At 46.6% G+C, this 18175-nt stretch overlaps 1 protein-coding gene across 1 annotated transcript in view; it reads left to right on the top strand.

The window, feature by feature from the left end:
- Positions 1–7108: 7108 nt before the first annotated feature.
- The window catches only part of LOC115476411 (acyl-coenzyme A synthetase ACSM3, mitochondrial-like), a 64934-nt gene continuing 53867 nt past the window's right edge, over positions 7109–18175 (top strand). Inside the window, 1 exon segment of the mRNA XM_030212781.1 lies at positions 7109–7314. The gene's annotated coding sequence lies outside the window, so the exon portion shown is untranslated.

The raw sequence follows: 18175 nt of genomic DNA on the forward strand, positions 1-18175 counted from the left end.
TTACTGAGGAAAGAGCAACATATCATTTTTCAATGGCAGACCATGGCCCCGCATGGTCTTAATAGAGAAATTGAGTGGCTTGCCCTTTAAATTGAGGCATATATATATGAGAGAATCCTGACATGCTCCATACGAAGGGGCGGACGTCGTGATGATGTGTCCGCTGTTCAGCATTGGAGCAGTATTGTGAGTTCCCAGTGACCCGTGTATGGTGGTAGGATATTTAAGTACTGGCTTTGATGAGATGTAATTTTTTGAAGGAATGTTTGGGTTTAGTTTTGAAGTGTAATTGTCTTATTATGCAGACCCCTGATGACGCTCAAATGAGCGAAACACGATTCGTGTAGGTTCATTACCAGCACCAGCGTCCTTTCAGAAAAGTGGGTCCAAAGTGTTGGATGAAGGATTTTACCATCAGATTTGGAGGGTGACTACGTGGGTGCTGATGATATAATGCTTAAGGAGAAGTTACTAGAAGTTTCTCAAGTGTAACGCTAACAGTGTTTAAGTTCATCGTACTGTTGGGAGAGATCTTTTCAACTGTTGAAAGCTATTTCTAATTACCAATGTGGGTGGGCGGTGTGGTGTAGCTGCTCACTCTTTGAACAGTTGTTTGAAGCATTATCAGCAAAGACGAACTAATACACTTTGAGTTTAATGTTAGCTATACATCTGTTGTATGAAATATCAGCAATAGTTGAATTATGTCATTTTGAATGTAATGCTATGCATATCCAGTTGGCCCCTAGTTATACAATGTGTTAGATTGGTGAGAAGGTCAGTAATTGGTGATTGTGTATGAGAAGTTTAAGTGTGTGACAGGTGGATGTGGTGTGTGCATAAGTGTGAGAGAATGGGCATGTACTACTACTACTACTTAACATTTCTAAAGCGCTACTAGGGTTACGCAGCGCTGTACCGTTTAACAAAGAAGGACAGTCCCTGCTCAAATGAGCTTACAATCTAATGGACAAAATGTGCAGACAATCAAATTGGGGCAGTCTAGATTTCCTGAATAGAGGTATAATGGTTAGGTGCCGAAGGCGACATTGAAGAGGTGGGCTTTGAGCGAGGATTTGAAGATGGGCAGGGAGGGGGGCTTGGCGTATGGGCTCAGGAAGTTTATTCCAAGCATAGGGAGAGGCGAGGCAGAAAGGACGGAGCCTGGAATTGGCGGTGGTGGAGAAGGGTGCAGAGAGGAGGGATTTGTCCTGTGAGCGGAGGTTTTGGGTAGGAGCGTAAGGGGAGATAAGGGTATAGAGGTAATGAGGGGCTGCAGATTGAGTGCATTTGTAGGTTAGTAGGAGAAGCTTGAACTGGATGCGGTACCTGATCGGAAGCCAGTGAAGTGACTTGAGGAGAGGGGTGATATGAGCATATCGGTCCAGGCGGAAGATAAGACGTGCAGCAGAGTTCTGAACGGATTGAAGGGGGGGGATAGATGGTTAAGTGGGAGGCCAGTGAGGAGTAGGTTGCAGTAGTCAAGGCGAGAGGTAATGTATTAGGAAGTTACTAGGAATTCAATAGTGTTTTAATTGATGTGCTTATTGAAAGTTAATAAAGGAATTTTGTACTTTGATAGTTGTCAGTATTATATGCATTGTTGCTTAAATACAACTAGATTGTAATATATTTACCTGTTGTGCGTAATATAGTATATGTCTGGCAGAGATGTACCCGAAAGAACCGAAAGAAAAACACAGGGTAGAGGGAGCAGAGAACCGGCAGAGTTGGCTGCTCCCAGCACCACAGGAGGTAACAGCAATGCACCTGGGGTGGGGGGGTGTTTTGAGGTGATGTACTGGGGGGGAGGGGGGTGCACAGCAACAAACCGCCCCAGGTGGCAGCCAACCAAAGAACACCACTGCCAGTATGCCTACATCAAAAAGAAAACGATGGTATGTTTTTTGTGGAATGCAGTAAAAATGCGCTTGCCTTTTTTATTACTACTGTTTCACGAAGACATATTGAATAATGAGGGAAGGGCTTCCTTCCTTCTTTCTTATGTTCAGTGGAAAAATAAATCTGTTGGCTCAGGCTGCTTGCTACGTGAATTTTCCTTAAGTTTAGTCATGCAGCTTGTTTAGTCATGCCCATTTTCAAGTCCTTACTCAAGGCCCATCTCTTCTTCCTTGCTTTTGGTGCCTAACCACCTTCCCATTCCTGATACCTACACTGACTACATAGTTTTTACCTTTAGATTGTAAGCTCTCTTGAGCAGGGACTGTCCTTCCCCATGTTTAAACTTGTACAGCGCTGCGTAACCCTGGCAGCGCTATAGAAATGCTAAGTAGTAGTAGTAGTAGTAGTAGTAGTCATGCAGCTTGTCACTTTATTCTCTGTCTAAGTTCCTGTTACTCTCTTATCTGTGATGGAGGCAGAGCAAGCTATACTTTTTTTTCTGAAAAAGTTTGAAAATATTAATATCATTCTTATTAATATTCATATCAATCTAAGTTGGACCACTTTCTTACCACCCCCACCCCTATGGAGTCAGGGTAAAAGGAATGGAGGAGTGGCCTAGTGGTTAGGGTGGTGGACTTTGGTCCTGAGGAACTGAGTTCGATTCCCACTTCAGGCACAGGCAGCTCCTTGTGACTCTGGGCAAGTCACTTAACCCTCCATTGCCCCATATAAGCCGCATTGAGCCTGCCATGAGTGGGAAAGTGCGGGGTACAAATGTAACAAAAAAAAAACTTGATGGTATCATGTTGTAATTGGTAAGTAAGCAGACAGACAGATCCATTAGTTCCATTCCTGGCTGGCTCAGGTCTTTCATTACCCAGGTTTTTCTAAGAACCCAACCCAATATAATATACATCAGGGGCATAGCCACGGGCGGGCCTGGACAGGCCCAGCCACTTTCCCTTCAAGTCCGCCCATCCAACATCCTTCGCTTGCTGTCGCTGCCTTTTCTCCTGCAGCTCCGGGTATGGCTGTCCGGGAGGCAGCGTTCAGTGTTGCCTGCCTGCCCTGAAATTCTTCTTCTCCCCGCTGCCTCGGTCCTTGTATTCTTTTTTCGTTCGTCGTGCAGCGCTGCCATTCACACAGGCAGCTCCGCTCCCCTTTGCCGCGTCCATCCGGCCCTCTCTGATGCACTTCCTGTTTACGTAGGGCCAGATGTACGCAGCAGGGGGGAGCGGAGCTGCCTGTGTGAATGGCAGCGCTGCATGACGAGCAAAAGAAGAATTTTAGGGCAGGCAGGCAACGCTGAACGCTGCCTCCCGGATGGCTGTACCTGGAGCCATGGGAGAAAAGGCAGCGACAGCGAGCAAAGGATGTTGGCTGGGCGGGCCTGGAAGGCAGAACTAAAGTAAGTGCTGGACTTTTGGGGGGCTGGAGGGAAGTGAGAGAGCTACTGGATGTGGAAGGAAGAGGAGGAGGGGATCTGAATGGAAGGGAGAGAGTTGCTGGAGGGAGGAAAAGGAGGAGGGGATCTGGATGGAAGGGAGAGGGCTGCTGGACATGGGAGGGAGAGTAGGAAGGGGCTGGAGAGCTGCTGGACATGGGAGGGAGAAGAGGAAGGGTCTAGAGAGCTGCTGGACAAGGGAGGAAGAGGAAGAAGGGACTGGAGGGAAGGGAGAGAGCTGCTGGGCATGGGAGGAAGAGGAGGAGGGGACTGGGTGGAAGGGAGAGAGCTGCTGGACATGGGAGGAAGAGGAAGAACGGACTGGAGGGGAGAGAGCTGTTGGACATGGGAGGAAGAGGAGGAGGGGACTGGATGGAAGGGAGCTGCTGGAGGAAGAGGAGGAGGATATCTGGGTGGAAGGGAGAGAGCTGCTGGATGTGGGAGGAGGGGGCTGGAGAGAAAGAGCTGCTGGATGAGGGAGGAAGAGGAGGGGATCTGGATGGAAGGGAGAGAGCTGCTGGATGTGGGAGGAAGAGGGGGAGGAGAACTGGAGTGAAGGGAGAGAACTGCTGGTACAGCACAAGGAGGAAGGGAAGGGAAACAGAGATACCACACCAAGGAGATGAAGGAAAAGGGAACAAATGCTAAACCTACAGCGTGAGGGAGGAAGGGAATCAAGCAACCAAACCAGATGCTGGAAAGGGGAGGGAGTGAAAAGCTGGATGGGTTAGGATTAGAGAGGGTAAAGATATATTGGCACTGGGGACGAAGTGAGGAGAGAAGCTGGACAGAGAAATATAGGGACACAGAGAAAGGGAGATACTAAACATGGACAAAGATAGAGGTACAGAGATGGAAGAAGATGGATAGTGGACATGAAGAGAGAGTAGAAATATCAAATGGACATGAGACCTTGGTGACTGAGTTAAGAGAAGACAGAAGGATGTAGAAACCAGAGCTTGGGACCAACATGACTTGGAAAAATAAAATAAGCAGACAACAAAAGGTAGAAAAAAAGAATTTTATTTTTTCTATTTTGTGACTAGAATATGTCATATTTGAAATGTACATCCTGCCAGAGCTGGTGTTAGATATGGCAGGGGCCCAAGGCAGATATTTAGGAAGGGACCCCAAAGCTTACTAACAGGCTGCACCTTCTTCAGCTTCCAGCTGGCCTGGGGTTCTCTTTGGCTAGGGGGCCAAACGCAGTTGCCCTAGTTGTACCTCCCCTAACACTGTCTCTTGCATGTGCTATCATATTTTGCACAGTATAGGAGAAAATGCATCTCTTTGTATTTCTCTGTGCTGTGCTAAATGCAAGGTCTGGCCTCTTGGGATTTTGATTTAATTTGTTTATGGTTTGTGGTCACTTATTCTGTATTTGGCATTTGTGTTCAGTGTGTGTGACCAAAGTATTCTGTTAGCATCAATTTTCTATGTAATATTCTATAGTAACATAGTAGATGACGGCAGAAAAAGACCTGCACGGTCCATCCAGTCTGCCCAACAAGATAACTCATATGTGCTAATTTTGTGTATACTCTACTTTGATTTGTACCTGTGTTCTTCAGGGCACAGACCGTATAAGTCTGCCCAGCACTCTCCCCGCCTCCCAACCACCAGCCCCGCCTCCCAACCACCGGCTCTGGCACAGACTGTATAAGTCTGCCCAGCACTAACCCCACCTCCCAACCACCAGCCCCGCCTCCCACCACCGGCTCTGGCACAGACCGTATAAGTACTTTGGCTTGTTCAGTTTTCTTGATGTATTGATATTTTAGGGCCCCGCTGTAATATTTAGGGCATATTTGGGGGAAGCATAAGTGTGTTGGCAGACCGTGGCTCAGTGGAGGATGAAGAGTGCACCCTCTTATAGTTCCCCTAGCTCTCAATGTGGCCTGCAGCTACTGAGGCCAACACTGCTACCCCCATTGAAGTTATTGGGAGTGGGGTAGGTGTGTGGTAGGAGTAGGGGCGTGGGCAGGGCATATCAGGTGGCAGGTTTTTCTCTAGTGCCCACCCATCCAACCCATTGGCCCACCCAAAAATTGCCTTCTGGCTACACCACTGATATACATACAATTCAGCACACACTTCAGGACCATGGTTGTTAGGTCTAGGAGTCAGGGCTGCTGCGAGACAAAGCTGGGCCCAGGGCAAACAGTCTTAAGGGCCCCCCCCCTGCGCACCACACATATATACACCTGGAGGAAAAGGACTCCATAGTCTACTATTGATAGACATGGGGGAAGCGAAGAGCCAAATTTACTGTTCTTTTCTTATTAAGCTCCTAGGCATTTAGTCAAACCCTTCAGTTCCACTTTGGCTCAGCCTTCTCTAAATTGTATGACTTGCAAACTTTAATCAATGTGTACCCTTACTAAGTGGGGGGGGGGGGGGGGGGGGGAGGGGGAGGGAGGGAAGGGAAAGGGAAATGAGACTTGATAAACCGCCTTTCTGTGGTATTTTGCAACTACATTCAAAGCGGTTTACATATATTCAGGTACTTATTTTGTACCTGGGTCAATGGAGGGTTAAGTGACTTGCCCAGCGTCACAAGGAGCTGCAGTGGGAATCGAACTCAGTTCCCCAGGATCAAAGTCCACTGCACTAACCACTAGGCTACTCCTCCACTCATTCCACCAATAAGAGCCATCAGTGATGTCACAATGGCTTGATTGCCTGATACTTGGCTCACTTCTGATATTGTGATGTCATAAGGGAAAGGGGGAAAGGGAAATGGGACTTGATATACTGCCTTTCTGAGGTTTTTGCAACTACATTCAAAGCGGTTTACATATATTCAGGTACTTATTTTGTACCGGGGCAATGGAGGGTTAAGTGACTTGCCCAGAGTCACGAGGAGCTGCAGTGGGAATCGAACTCAGTTCCCCAGGATCAAAGACCACTGCACTAACCACTAGGGACACTGCTGGGAATCAGTCTTTGACTCTTTTTCTTTACAGTCAATAAAGCACATATAAAAATGGCACTGGAAAATTAATCATTACCTTACAAAAAAACAATTCTGGTTTGTCTGCTGTCTCCTCCTGTCCTCCTATGACCTCTGTTGTGTCCTGGCCGGGACTCGAGGAGGAGTTGGGTTGGGAGACCGTCCGCCGGATTATAATCCGATTCCAGCAGCCCTACTGCACCGCCCTAGCTACTGTAGACAGTACAGTACACTGTACAGTGAGCCCGGGGCCGGAGCAGGTAGCCGCAGCGCACTGAGCACAGGAGAGGAGCCACTCAGCCATGGAGGAAGTACGCGCCCAGACAGAAAGGGCCTGCCCGGCAACGCAGCATGCACCAGAGAGAGCGCCAAGAACAAGAAGAGGAGCAGAGGACCTGCAGCGTGTAGCGAGTTAACGTGATAATGCGGCACAGGAGAAAACCAAAGATTGCACTGACCGCAGGGCGCAGGTAGCCTTTTGCCTGCTCCATCATGCCACCACTGCCAAACTTTTGTAAAGCTTACCAAACCAGCAAGTTTTATTCAGCGCAGCACCAGGCCCCCCCCCCCCCCCTTTGAGACGAGGCCAGGCGAGGGGAATTTTGCCCCCTCCCCTCCTCTCCTCGGAGTTGGGTGATGCCACACAAAAACATCTAATTTTCTTGGTGATCATCTGCTGCCAGGGCCATTTCTGCCCTGCTTCTGCAGCTCTTGCACAGCCAGCCTTTCTCTCTCTTTCCTATGTCACTCTTCTCCTCCCCTCTCTCTCTCTCTCTCTCTCTCTCTCAATAGGTGGCAACTTGGCTGCTCCTTGGTTTAGGAACACTCTGCTCCACCCTTTCTCTGCAGCTTGGGAGGGCTGCTAGTAAGTTATAGCCTGGCTGGCTTGCAAAGGTTTATAACTACAACTCTGAAGACTGCTTCCATTCAGCATGTCTGGCATTCCTTCTTGCCCTTCCCCTCACTGGTGAAACACACCTCCCAGCAAAGAACAGCGAGGCTTCTGTAAATGGTAAGTTCCTGGTTCAACATTTCCCCCATTTCCTGGGAGACAGTGATCCATGCTCTGTTTTCTGTCTGCTCAGCCTTCCATGGATCGTGCTTTCCCCCTGGACCTTGACAGGCATAGCCTGTCACTATATTTATGTCTTTTGCTGTGGGAACTGAGGTGTCCAGCTAAAGTTGGAATTGGCTCTATGACAAGATGAGTTTCTGGTCTATGTGTACAAGCATGCTTCTAAGAAATCTGACTGTTTACAGTACTGGACTCTCTGTGGGACTGAGGGTGTGGCGTGTGGTTTGGAGTAGTCTGTATGGTATGTGTCAATGTGGTTGTAATGTTTCTTGTGTATCCCAGATTTCACCTGGTTCTAGCTCCGGACCCAGGCTACAACAGAATGTTCACTGTCTTTCTCACCTCAGACCTCAGTCTTTGCTTTTGCACAGGCTGCTCTCACCCTGCACGACTTTCACTCCACTTACAGTCACTTATTCAAAGTGAAATCATTGTAGATTTGCTTTATCATGGACATGGAAATTAGATCCCTTTATTGCAGAGTTGGCTTTTGTGGTATAAGACAAACTTTCTAAGTGGAACATCAAACTCTGTAAAATGAAAGCAGTTATGTGGCTGTCATTTTTCTCTTTGGCGTCATTTTTTTTAACTTTGCACTCCAATTTTTGAACAAAGGCTGTCTGTGGATAGTGTTTTCTTAACAGAAGTCTGAACAATGAAAGGTATTTCTATCCATGCCTGTGTTTCTTTGTTTTCTTTTCAGTCTTTGCTGAAAGTTTATTTAGCTTTTTATGTAAAAAAAAACAGGAAACTTTTTAAAAAACTGTAACTATATAATTTAAATGCACTGAGCCTTCCCTCTGTAAACAAGTATCACACGTAGGAGCCAACTTTTCAAAGTGATTGGGGTTGCTGAAATACATATATGTAGGTGTGTTCCCCCCCCCCCCCTGCTTAAAATCCTGTCTGCTGCAGTCGTCACCTGGGCAGTGGGAGCGCCACTCATACGCTGCCTTCAACCTGCACCAGGACTTCTTCCCTGAACAGTTCTGCCCCTCAGTCCCCCTGTACTGTACAAATACAAAGACAGCAGATGCAAATTTCAAAAACTGACATATTTCAATCACTATACTATAGGTTAACAAATACAAATAAAACAAAAAATGGAAAATATGATAATTTCATTTTATTGGACTAAATACATTTTTTTTACTAGCTTTCAGAGACCAAAACCTCTTTCCTCAGGTCAGGACAGTGTACTGCTGTTATGGTATTCTGTTCTGACATGAGAAAGGAGGGTTTGGTCTCCAAACATTAGTCAAAAATGTATTAAAATTAGTCCAATAAAGATATCACCTTACTTCCATTTTCTGTATTTATTAACACAGCTACCACACTACTTTATCCTAAACTAAAAATAAAATTCATTTTTTCCTACATTTGTCTGGCCATTCAGGGCCGTGCCTAGGGTCTCTGGTGCCCCCCTGCAGACTATCAGTCCCCCCCCCCCCCCCCCGTGTGGCACAAGATGCAAAGGAAATAGGAGCTGAAAGATGGAGTGCATCTTTGTGGGATTGCTGAACAAATAGAGGGTTTACAACCACTTAGCTTTTCGTGCTTTCATGTTCACGAAATTAGTAATTAAATCTTTGATATCTAACTGGGCACATATATCATTCTCAATAGCAATCATAGCAAGGCTTACAAGCCTTTCTTGCGAAATACTTGATCGCAAATAATCCTGTGTAATAGTTCTCACCTCCAACAGGATGTGCCTGGGACCGTGCCTCCCTCAGAGGTGGTCTGCTAGGCAGGCACGCACTGACGTCAGTGACGTCAGTGACAGCTGATACCAAAGCAAGGGGAGGAGTAGGGAAACACGCTCCGCGTGTTTCTCTACTCCTCCCCCTGTGTTACAGCCCACTGCACCCCCCTTCCGCGACTCAGTCGACCCCCCCTTCTTGGCGAAAACCGTCCCCCGCCGCAGTCCAGTACCTGTGCTGACGGGGGACGTCAACCGAAGTCCTGTGCTGGCCTTCGTGCCGTTGCTTCTTCAATGATCTTCGGTTCAAGTTCCTCTGTGTGCGTCTGATGTCAGATGCATGCAGAGCAACTTGGACACAAAATCATTGAAGAAGCAACGCCTCGAAGGCCAGCACAGGACTTCTGCTGATGGGGGTTGGGGTCCCCCGTCAGCACAGGTACTGGACGGCAGCGGGGGACGGTTTTCGCCAAGAAGGGGGGGTCGACTGGGTCACGGAAAGGGGGGTGAAAACGGAGGGATGGCAGAGTCTGGAACAGCGAGGGAGGGAGGGTGGGGGATGGCCTTGCTAGCGCCTGTTTCCTTCCCTTTTGAAACGGGCATTTTTTACTAGTTTTTTATGATTTTTAACCGTGAAAATGATCGCTCACCACTTGCCACACTGACAGGAATTGTCAGCAATATTCTTAGAAACAAATTGCTATACATTGCAAAATAAGATAGCAGATGTAAATTCTCAAAGTGGACATATTCTAAACACTAAAATGAAAATAAAATGATTTTTCTCTACCTTTGTTGTCTGGTGACTTTCTTTTTCTGATCATTGATAAGTCTCTGACTCTAAAGTTTAGCAATTTCATTAAAGCAAAATATATTTTCACATATCACAGATTCTTCCTATCCAAGGAGAATCTTTTATATAAAAACAAACACCAAAAAAAAAAACCAATCAGATTTTCATTTACCAGCTTCTCTACACTACGTCAGCTAAACTTCCTCTGAAACTACTGTTGGAACCATCAGCCAATGAAATGACTTTTAGCTGTAGCTATCCGGTTACCTGATAATTATGCAAACATCATTGCAGTCATGCCTCTCTCGGTGTACAAGCTCAGAGAAAAAAAAACAAAAACTTTGAACCACTTACAGATTTTAATAATTACACTATTTAGTTTTTATTTCTCCCCAGTCTCACTTGCACACCTCCCTCCAAACCTGGCTGTTCTCTTTAATTTGAATGTTGTTCAAGCTTACCCTGAATGAGGAGTTCGTCCCACACCAAAGACATAAATAGCACTGGTTGTATTCTTTCAAACAACTCCAGTAGAGCCTGCCTGCCTCACTGAGCACTGTGGTTGTAGAGGGGAGGGCAGGGGAGAGAGGAGAATTACAGCTTCAGGTAAAACATTTTGCAAGTGAGCTGACCTCAGGAAAAAGGTGCCAGTAGGCGGCTTCCAGAGGTCGGCACCCCCCTGCAGTGCTTACCCCGCTTACTGTGTTGACACGGCCCTGTGGCCGTTTACTGTTTCTAATTGTGTTGGTCCCAGTCTCTTGTTTCTTCTTTCCTCGTTCTCTTCTTAACTCCTCCCCCCTTTCCATCCAGTGTTTGCCCCCTCTCTCTCCCCCTTTCCATCCAGCATCTGACCCTTCTCTCTCCTCACTTCCATACAGGGTCTCTCCTCTTTTTCTCCCTCTTCCACCCAGCATCTGGCCCCTTTCGCTCCCCATTTCCATCCACTCAGGCTCCTTTCTCTCCCCAGTTCCAACCAGCATCTGAATCCTCTCTCCCCCTTCCATCCGACATCTATCCCCTCTCTCCCCTTCATCCAGTGCCTGTTCCTCCTCTCCCCCTTTCCATCTTACATCTGTCCCCTCTCTCCCCACTACATCCAGCATCTGGCCCTCCTATCCTCCCTACAAACAGCATCTGCCACTTCTCTCCTCCCTTCCATCTGGCTTCTTCCCCCCTCCCTCCTCAATTCAGCATCTGTCCCCCTCCCCCCTCCATCTAAACTCTGTCCCATCTCTCGTCCCTTCCATCCCACCTCTGTTCCTCCTCCCCCTCCATTCTGCATCCAGCATCTGCCCCATCCCCCCTCCATCCAGTGTCTGACCTTTTTTCAGCCCCCAACTTACAGCATCTAACCCCTCTCTCCCCTCCCCCACCGGACACTCCCACTGTCACACCAGGCTCTCCCCACTTTCACCCACATCCTCTTCTGCGGCCACCACTGCTGCTGCTGCTGCTGTTTCAGCAGTGGCGGAAAAAAACGGAGAAAAAGATTGCGGGGTTGCACGTTCCCGCTCACAGCTGACCGGCTCTGCCCCGGAACAGGCAATTATGTCAGTCTCAGAGGAAGGTGGGACTGGCAGCCGCGAGCAGGAACCGCCCTCTTCTGATGTATTTCCTGTTTCCGCGAGGGCAGGACACTGAGAGGGAAGGGAAGGCTGGAGGCGAGCCAAGCCTGCTGTTTTCAGTGCCGGCACCGTGACTCGAGGTAAAATAAAATATTTAAAGGCAGGGCGGCGGCAGGAAGGAAAGGAGGGCTATCGGGGAGCTGAGGGCGGACAGATGAGCCGGCGCTGGGAGTCTGTGACCCTGCAGCTCGAGGGGTGGAGAGAGGAGAGGCAAGCCAGCTCGCATTCCCTCAACAACTGGCTGATCCCATCATAACAAGTATATCCGGGAACAGAGCATAAAACCACATAAAGTTATCCATTCTAAAGCAGTATTTGTTTACATTGTAGATGTCATCAGGGGACAATCTATGTTTTCTTTTAAGACCTTTTTTGATGTTTCTCACTTGCTCAACATCGGGAGGTAAATTGGTGCTCATATCCATACTGGAACCCTCAAAACAAATTTTTCTGTAAATCTTCATTGGTATGCCCTCCTCCTTTCGCAACTTTGTAAGGAGTGATGGAGCCAGTGCGTTTTTTCTAGCAAAGAAGGTGCCGGTAGTGAAATGCTAGGCCACCCTTCAGAGGTGAGGTGAGCACCGAGGGACCCACCCCACAATAGCCAGACCCCCTGCAACCAGTCACAGAATCTATGACAAGGCAGAATTGGTGTGTAGAGCCTGAGCTCTTTCATTAAAACATGGGGTCCCTGGGTCAATTTTAGCAGAAAATGGAAAAGGTGCCGGCACTCAGTACCCCCAATTACCCTCTCAAACAAAGCCCTGGATCACTCCAGACATGTGGTCTCCTGTTACCATGGCACATAGGTCTTTTGTTGGAAGTACTTCCAAGTAGTGGACCAAAACCAGGGTAGTGTCTCTGTCTAACAGTTGATAGCTATATTGATAAAATGCACCTTGTCCCAACTTATTCCTATGATACAGTTTGCGTAGCTCAGGGTTCTTTTAGGCCACAGGCGAACGCCACCACGCACCACTGAAGTCCACCCACTCTCCAGTCTTCTTTTTTGTCTTCCAAGCCTTTGGAGGTGAAGAAGTATACTTCGCCCGGCTGTGGATCACTAGCAGCTCTGTTGACAGTTTTAGACATTTCAGGATCCGCAAGGCTTGTTCAATGGTGTACATTATATCCTTCCTTTCCGTAGACTGTCATTCTGTTTTCTATGCATCCTTTTAACCCTAGAAAATATTTAAAAACAAGACAAAATATTCTGTCAGTCTGAAAACATACTTGTTAAAAATCAACACTTCCTCTTTAGACTAAAGAGCTGCACGGGAATGGTGATTGCATGATTCCCACGGAACCTGTGCAATTTCCGTAAGTATGGAAGAAGTTGCCGTGGGATTCCAGCAGGGATTCTTACCAAGGTATTCACGCAGGAGTGTAGTCAGAATATCTGTAACTTGCGGAGTAATGGCAAGAGAGGCAGCTGCAACACCATACAGAGACTTAGAACACTCAATGGTTGAATAGTGAATAACATCGAAAAAAAAACTACCGGGGGTGGGGGGGGGGGGGGGCTGTTGAGTTTGTGAGGAAACAGCAGGCTGAGAGCAATTAAATGAGAGGATCAACTTATGCGTGTATGGGTGGGGATGGAGGAGATTTAAATGTGGGTATAGCGTGGATTTTAGTGGGTGTGGGTGGATAGGGGTTAGAGAACATAGAGGATAGGGTGAGATGGGTGGAATTTCTACTCTAGTACAATAATATGGACAGATTTGTGTCATTGTTTTAAGTTACGATTCAATATATTGTAGTTCCAACTCTTTTTTTTTTTTTTTTTAGTTGACATTGACGTGGAGGGGCATAATCGAACGGGGCGCGCCCAAGTTTTCCTGGGGCGGTGCTCGCAGGACGGCTCCGTGAAGGGGCAGGGGAATCCTGTATTATTGAAACAAGATGGGCGTCCATATTTTGTTTCGATAATACGGTTGGGGATGCCCAAATCTCAACATTTAGGTCGACCTTAGAGATGTCGTCCCCGGTTTCGGCGATAATGGAAACCGAGGACGCCCATCTCAGAAATGACCAAATCAAAGCCATTTTGTCATGGGAGGAGCCAGCATTCGTAGTGCACTGGTCCCCCTCACATGCCAGGACACCAACCGGGCACCCTAGGGGGCACTGCAGTGGACTTCAGAAATTGCTCTCAGGAACATAGCTCCCTTACCTTGTGTGCTGAGCCCCCCAACCCGCCCCCCCCCAAAAATCCACTCCCCACACCACTACCATAGCCCTAAGGGGTGAAGGGGGGCATCTACATGTGGGTACAGTGGGTTTCTGGTGGGTTTTGAAGGGCTCACATTTACCACCACAAGTGTAACAGGTAGGGGGGATGGGCCAGGGTCCGCCTGCCTGAAGTGCACTGCACCCACTAAAACTACTTCTGGGTATAACATTTGAGGCTGGCAAAAAAAAAAAATTAAGTTTTTTTTAGGGTTGGAGGGGGTTGGTGACCACTGGGGGAGTAAGGGGAGGTCATGCCCGATTCCCTCTGGTGGTCATCTAGTCAGTTCAGGCACCTTTTTGAGGCTTGGTCGCAAGAAAAAATGGACCAAGTGAAGTCGGCCAGGTGCTCGTGAGGGACGCCCTTCTTTTTTCCATTATCAGCCGAGAACGCCCATCTCTTAAGCACGCCCCAGTCCCGCCTTCGGTACGCTGCCAACATGCCTCTGTGAACTTTGGTTGTCCCCATGACGGAAAGTAGTTGAGGGCGCCCAAAATCGGCTTATGTCCTGATTTGGAAGATGGGCGCCCATCTCCTGATTTGGAAGATGGGCGCCCTACTCTTTCCAAAATAAGCCTGATAGTGTCATATATATAGTTTTTGAAAGTGCCATGGAAGTGGTTTCCATAAAGTTTTGTTAGTACTAACTATGTGATGGGAACCTCAAAAAAAAATCTAACTATGTGGAAGTTAGGCAATCGCCTAAGTAATACCAAATTACCTGGTTTTGACCTGCATATATAGATATACACATGTATCCTAGTTTGTAATATTACTAGTCCAGTAATCTAGTTTAGCTGATGCCCAGGCAGCAGCCTAGCAGAGCATTGTATTCCTATGTATTACATTATTTTAGCTAATATTAGTAAACTGCATTCTGAGCTAAATCAGAGTAAAAGCCAGATTCCTCACATTCCTTCCTATCCGATAAGGAAAGAGCCAGAAACCAGTTTTTCCCCTCATGGTCAGAGATTTCCCTATTGGCTGATAGCCAGCCTGGGGGGGTCAGGGCTGAGGTATATCTTTGAGTGTCTTTGTCTATTTTGCTCTCATTTTTCCCCCTTCACCTTTTCTCCTTGACTCTTTGCCTTTTCATCTCTTTTTGGGGGATTGTTGGCATTTTTTTTAATGTAAAGGAAGCTCTACAGCTAGGCAGAGCTCCAAAGACAGACAGGAAGGATTTTGGATGCTGTTTCTATATGTTCCTGGTTCCTGGCTTCTGCCTTGTATGCTGTGTTCCTGATTCCTGGCAACTGTGCTCACCTTAATCCTGTGAGATACATCAATCTACAGTATATGCAAATAAAAGTTAAGTTATTTTGCTGTATTAAATGTCTGAATGTTATCTGCACATATCTCTGGGGAACTTAAAGAACTGTAATAGCTGTGGAGAGACGGTGTAGACTGCAAGCTGTAAAGAGCTTAAAGCAGGTTGCTTCATGACCCAGATTGGGAAGGCAGGGATAGGCTGTAGCAGCTGGCAGGCCATAGAGGCTGTGGGTTAGTTGCGTGCAAAGCTCACAGTGTAGGCAGCTGCCTAGGGACTTGCATCACTATGACCAATAGTAGTAGTGATTTGACGCCTGCAGCCCGTAATGAAGATCTAATGCAAACCTCTTACTATGCCAATCATGATTGTGAACTCAACGATAACATGGTAAAGGCATCATAGATATACATAAGAATATAAGAAAAGCCATATTGGGTCAGACCAATGGTCCATCTAGCTCAGTCTCCTGTTTCCAAAAGTGAGGACTTCCAGAGCTGGGCAAATCGTCATTAGTAAGTTATTTGCAGGGAAATTGCTTTTTAAACTTGGGAAAGGTAGATTTAGAGATAAATAGGCTATCTCAGTTCCTTTTGATTTTTAATTTACTCTACTTATTTGGCAAAGGCAGTTTAAGGAATTAGGGTTTTCTTTGTTTAGCATATAAAGTCTGTATTACAGTTCCATAGGCTAACAGTTAGAGGACTATTCTAGAGATTACCACAGCATGGGGACATATCGGGCACCCGCGAGGGTAGTGCCTATGGTTGTAAGCAATACAGCAGTTGACAGGACACCTAGAACATGTTCTGCCATGCACCTTCCATGTAACACAGTAGCAAAATGTGTATACCACATTTATGGTCACACAATGAGCTGTGTTATTGGTGTCTGTAAGGGTATACAGGCCTTTGAAACACCTTTATTCCTTAGTGGCAATCCAGGGGGTTGGCTGTTATCTTGACAGTAAAAGGATCATATCTCAGAATAAGTGGAGGAGTAGCTTAATGGTTAGTGCAGTGGGCCTTGATCCTGGCAACCTGGGCTTGATTCCCCCTGAAGCTCCTTGTGACCTTGGGCAAGTCACTTAACCCTCTATTGCCCCAGGTACAAAAAACTTAGATGAACCCCCTAGGGACAGAGAAAGTACCTGTGTATAACGTGTACAGCACCACATATGTCTAGTAGCACTATAGAAATGATTAGTAGTAGAAAAGGAAAACGATTTTTCAGATTCTCACAAAGAACACAACCTATATAAATGCCTTTATTTATTTATTGTGATTTATTAACTGCCTTTATGAAGAGGTTCACTCAAGACGGTGTACAGCAGATATAGTTTTAACATAAAACTTACAATTTTGTTAACAGCATAACAATAGTAAAATATCCAAGAATAAACATAAATACACTAAATGAGGTAACTTGAAAATGGTAAATTGAATCCTAATAATCGAACTACTGTGAAACAGTATCAAAAATATACACATTTAACAGCACTGGAATTCAAGTATCGGAGATATAATAATAATGACACCCCTAATAAGCATGCATTAGAGCATTCAACTAGCATAGATGTGCCAAAGATTTTCTATAATACAACTTAACATATAGCTGAGGGACCAAGAGCAGATGTGTAATGAACAGCAAAAGCACACATCTAGTATGGCATTGTATAAAGGACTTCATCATACTCAGAATGTAGACATACCAGAGAAAATGTTACTTGTACTACTACTACTAATACTTAACATTTCTAGAGCGCTACTAGGGTTACGCAGCGCTGTACAGTTTAACAAAGAAGGACAGTCCCTGCTCAAAGGAGCTTACAGTCTAGTACATGAATACTACCCATTGTGACATATGTGTGAAATGGATATTCCATCAAAGTCATCACTTATGGAAAAAGAACACTTACAAATTTCAAGTGTTGGAAGATGAGAAGCTGTGTGTGTGGGGGGAGGGGGGGGGAGGAGAGGGGGTTGCTGCATACCACAGCAGGGGGGTTGAACAATGGACACCAGGGGCAGAGGCGGAAGGAAAGGATACAGATGCTAGAGAGAGAAGGGTGAGGGCAGAGGAGGAAGAGAGGTGCTGGAGACCATGACGAGTTGAGAGGGAGGGAAAGGGAGAGATGCTGGATAAGATGGTGGAAAGGGAATGGGGCAGGAGAGAAATGATTGACACCAGGAGGGGGGAGGAGAGATATGTTGAAGGAAATAGGCGGGTACTAGAATACTGTGGAAGGATTGGGGGTGGAGCTTGGGCACCCTCAGGTTCTAAATTTGGACAAAGCAGTGAGGAAAGTGGCTATATATAGTGGGCATTCACCAAGGAGATTAGATCGAGAACAGGAGATGCCAAAAAGCTGAAGCTGACTCCCCCCACACCCCAGACGCCATCTTGGTACACCCAAAACAATTGGATCTCACATATTTTCAAACATGCTGGGTTGTACAGCATATGGATATACACAGAGGAAGCATTGGTTTCATTGGTTAGAGTAGCAATTAATTGAAAATGTAATCATTGTGTCATTTGGAGGGGCTGGTTATGGGACTCCCTAGCACCCTATCAAGCTTTGTATTCATTCAGAGATGTTTTCACCTAGTAAAGGGCCACCAAAGCAGACATCATGTTATGAGAATAAAGTGCTCAACCTTCAGAGTTTCTAAAAAGGAAGTACTGCCAGGCTATTGCAGCAGCCTGGCGGTAGTTCCCATCCCCAGCGCGCATCATATCCAGCGCTACAAAAATATTTTTATTTTTGTAGTGCCGGTGTGTACCCGGTGGTAACTGGGCAGTGTTGCGCACTGCCCGGTTACCACCGGGTTAGTGTGGGAGCCCTTACTGCCACCTCAATGAGTGGTGGTAAGTGCCCCCCCCCCCCAAATGGCCACGTGGCAAGTGCTTCACTTGCCGCATGGCCATTTCCTGAAAAAAAGGGAAGACCTACCTTTCACCTGCTGTGGTAAAAGGGGACCTTGGCACGCATCAAAAACAGACGCCAATGCCAGCGCAGGCCCCCTTTTGCCGCAGCTTGGTAAAAGGGGCCCTTAACCCTCCATTGCCCTAGGTAAGAAATACTTAGCTTGTGAGCCCACTAGGGACAGAGAAAATTTGCATATATAATATATATGTAAATGACTTTGGTTATAATAACAAAAACAGCAAGGAT

Source organism: Microcaecilia unicolor, chromosome 8 (genome assembly GCF_901765095.1).
Source record: "Microcaecilia unicolor chromosome 8, aMicUni1.1, whole genome shotgun sequence".
In the NCBI taxonomy this organism is placed as follows: Eukaryota; Metazoa; Chordata; class Amphibia; order Gymnophiona; family Siphonopidae; genus Microcaecilia; species Microcaecilia unicolor.